Raw genomic sequence first — 5000 nt, forward strand, 5'->3', positions numbered from 1 at the left:
CCAACTGAGCGATGATAGGGCACGCAGGAGAGGAGGGGGAGGGAGAGGGGGAGGGGGAGGAGAAGAGGGGGAAGTTTGGGGATACGGGACGGTAGGGAGGGGGAGGGGGAACGGTAGGGGTGAGGATGGGAATAAAGGGCAGTGAAGAGGAAGAGGAAGGTAGAGAACGGTGGGGGGGGGGGGGGGGTGAAAAGGGGAAATAGGGGACGGAAGGGAGGGGGTGGAGGGGGTGTCCATAAGTAAATAGGGGGAGCGGAAGGGATGGAAGGAGGTGTTGGGTAAGGGATGGGAACGGGATAGGGAAGAGGGTGGAAGGTTAATTAGCGATGAAAGACTGCTCTAATTCCCGAATGGCGAAGACCTGATCTGCATCGTAATGACATGTAAGGAGGCTCAGGACAAAAGACTTCTAAAAGGTCTTAAGATGCGAAGGGTCTAAGGTGCTCTCTCTCGGGCTTCTTTCAGATCTTGTAGTGCCACGTATCCTTCAGTTGGCTTCTTAAGACTTCAGTGAGTTCGCTGAATATCTTTTTTTAGACTCGTGAAAAAGACACGTTTTCTATGAAAAGCTCAAATTCCTTTTATCTGGGTATACTTATCATTTCTCTCCTTTGTGGGTGTACATTCAAGGACTTGGAAATGATCTTATTCGGTTGCACGAAATCTGAACATGCATTCACAAGCATATGTACACATTAGCCTTCCTTGAATCCATATGGGCTTTTAGCATATTTTACCAAGATATTAAAACGTGCTCATGTACAGGAACATTTCTTGTCTGAGCCCCTATCCTCTCCAAACGTCTGAGCAACTCACGTGATGTTTAAGAAGGTACATTGGATATGTCTATTACAGCAAGGAACTCCAATGCACCAACAGAGAAAAAATTATTGCATAGTAAATTTTGGGAAGAACAAGAGGCCTTACATACAAACATACACAGACACATACACGCAAACAGACACAAACACACACACACAAACAAACAAGCACAAACAAACAAACACAAGCACAGACACACGAACAAACACAAGCACAGACGCACAAACAAGCACAGGCATAGACACAAGCACAAACACAATCAAACAAACAAACATACACGCAGCTGCAATTACACGAAGCTAGCGCACCCACGAGGCCAGGCGAGGGTAGCAGGGGACAGGGGCGGCAGAGCGGGCCACATCAACGCTGCCACAGTGGTGTACCGAGGATGTTTGCTTAGCCTCATTAAGGGAAATTCACGTTGTACTTAAGCCAAGATCCACCACCACACACGAGGCCGGGACTGTTCTCTTGTGGGCCTGTGTATGTACAGGTGGAAACGAGTGTGTGTGTGTATACATACATATGTGTAAGTATGTCAATATCTGTATATTTTTGTTTATCAATGCATTTATTTACATAGATAGAGAGTAGTCACCCATACACATACATGGATACGTACACACATGTCTACATGCACACACACACACACACACACACACACACACACACACACACACACACACACACACACACACACATATATATATATATATATATATATATATATATATATATATATATATATATATATATATATATATATATATATATATATATATATATATATATATATATATATATATGTATATATATATATATATATATATATATATATATATATATATATATATATATATATATATATATATATATATATATATATATATATATATATATATATATGTTTGTATGTATTAACATATAAACATATATAAATAGATATATATATATATATATATGTATATATATATATATATATATATATATATATATATATATATATATATATATATATATATATATATATATATATATATATATATATATATATATATATATATATATATATATATATATATATATATATATATATATATATATATATATATATATGTATATATATATATATATAATATATATATATATATATATAATAATATAATATGTAAATATATATATATATATATATATATATATATATATATATATATATATATATATTTATATATATATATATATATATATATATATATATATATATATATATATATATATATATATATATATATATATATATATATATATACATATATATATATATATATATATATATATATATATATATATATATATATATATATATATATATATATATATATATATATATATATATATATATATATATATATATATATATATATATATATATATATATATGAGTACGTACATACATGTCTGTGTGTGTATTATGACAAAATACTGCGATTTACACACGGCATTTAATTATCCAAATAGCATCGTTATACTTTACGTAATCATCTCCCATACACTACATATGCTAAAAAAAACATTATGTTAAGCACGAAATTGAATACGGTGGTTGAATATAACGAAGTCCAGGCGATTCCAGGTTTGTATTACAAATAATTATCCTGCGATTTTATCTCCCGCTGCTCCATTACAGCTGAATAGTGAGGCACATGAAAGTGGTGTTTTTTCCCACTATTACTCACCATTATATCTGCGGTTCTGGTGATCAACTTTTATCCTCCAGCCGCCACCGCCACTATCAAACCGCAGCGCGCACACACACGCATAAAAATGTATACATATTCGCTTTCATCACGCTTAAATATAGTGACAGATGCATGCGCTGGTTGTCATAACCAATCTGCATTTGAAACATCAAATTACATTTCACTGAGCCCCTAGGCAAGTGCGTCGGTGGATTATACTAGTGGAGTGACTATTTCAAATACTTTAATCTGCTCTTTTCAACGTGCTGATGAAATACAGATAATTGAATGAATAGAGAGGGAAGTAAAGGAGAGAGAGAGAGAGATAGAGAGGGAGGGAGAGAGAGAGAGAGGGAGGGAGGGAGGGAGGGAGAGAGAGAGAGAGAGAGAGAGAGAGAGAGAGAGAGAGAGAGAGAGAGAGAGAGAGAGAGAGAGAGAGAGAGAGAGAGAGAGAGAGAGAGAGAGAGAGAGAGAGAGAGAGGTGGAGGTGGAGGTGGAGGTAGGGGGGTGGAAGAGGCAGACAGGTGGACAGGCACCCAGACACAGTCATCCACAAAGACGGAGATAGACAAAGAGAAATAATAGAAAAAAAAAAAACATATATAAAAGAATTAGAAAGGCAGGCAGCCAACGAGAAAAAGACAGAAGAAAAGAAAATAAGAAAGAACGAAAGAAAAATAGAAAGAATGAGAACAAGAGAGAAAGATTAATCCACAACTTAAAGCTACATGAGCGAGCGACACCTAGCAATAGTTTCTTCTCATGGCCCTGTTTCATTATGGCAGGCGAGGCAGAACCTGATTAAGTGAACCTGATTTGGAAGCAGGAGGAGATAAGTGAATAATTGGAATAATTGGAAGGGAGAGAAGGGATATGCATGAAATAGATAAGTAGACAGACAGACTAACAGACAGACCCACAGACAAAGGCACACAAACACATATATATGTATATATATATATATATGTATATATATATATATATATATATATATATATATATATATATATATATATGTATATATATATATATATATATATATATATATATATATATATATATATATATATATATATATATATATATATATATATATATATACATATATAGGTGTGTGTGTGTGTGTGTGTGCGTGTGTGTGTGCGTGTGTGTGTGTGTGTGTGTGTGTGTGTGCGTGCGTGTGTGTGTGTGTGTGTGTGTGTGTGTGTGTGTATGTGTGTTATGTATGCGTGTGTGTGCGCGCGTGTGTGTGTGTATGTGTGTGTTTGCATATATATATATATATATATATATATATATATATATATATATATATATATATATATATATATATATATATATATATATATATATATATATATATATTTATATATATATATATATATATATATATATATATATATATATATATTTATATATATATATATATATATATATATATATATATATATATATATATATATATATATATATATATATATATTTGTGTGTGCGCACAAACACACACAGGTAAACACCAGAAATCTAAATAAAATTTGTTTTTCCAAAGACCCAAGAAAAGTTACATCTATTTGTGCAAAATTCACAGGCTTCCTTTCGGCGAATCGCTTCGTCTTTCGCCGCCACTCCACAGAGGCCGAGAGTGCAGGAGAGTCCGAGAGCGAAGGTTCAAACCTCGTTCATCCTCCCTATCCCCCTGTCCTCCCCCTCCCTGTCTCTACTCCCACCCTCCCTCCACGCACCATGTCAAGAAGTAAAGAAAAAGACAAGATAGGGAGAAAAAGAAGAAGAAGAAGAAAGAAAAGGAGATAAGAGGGGGCTAAAGAGGAGAAGAAAAGAGACAAACCTCTCTCTATAATAGTTATATGCGGGAGATCTTAATGTTTCTGGCAATGGACTTAGTAAGAGAGAATAATAATAAAAAAAATATAAAAAAACGAAAGACCTACCCACCCCCTTAAAAAATAATAAATGAACAAAAATAGAATACAAGTAAAAAAAAAAAAAACAAGAGAGTGTGGGCTTTGGTACCGTACACTGAGTAAGAGTGGTAGGGGGGGGGAGGGGATGGAGTAGGATAGAGACGTAAGAGAGTAGGATTAGAGGTAGTTACAGGGGAAAGAATATTTGAGTCAGAGGAATATATCCCTATGGAAAGGATGAAGAAGGATTGGCGAGGCATAATGGAAGCTGAGAGTCGCAACAAAGGGAAGAAAGGAGGCTAAAGAGATGCGGGAGAAGAGACGCAAAGAAGGAGCGAGAAACGAACATAACAGTGATAGAATGAGAAATGACGAAGATGGGAAAAGAAGAGAATAAATCAATGAGAAATGATAAATCCCCGTTTCAGTGAATGTGCAAAAGAGATAAACGAATAAATGAATAAACAGGCAAATATGTGAGTGAATAAAAATACAGATAAATAAACCGAAAATAAAA

Source organism: Penaeus vannamei, chromosome 18 (genome assembly GCF_042767895.1).
Source record: "Penaeus vannamei isolate JL-2024 chromosome 18, ASM4276789v1, whole genome shotgun sequence".
Classification (NCBI taxonomy): domain Eukaryota; kingdom Metazoa; phylum Arthropoda; class Malacostraca; order Decapoda; family Penaeidae; genus Penaeus; species Penaeus vannamei.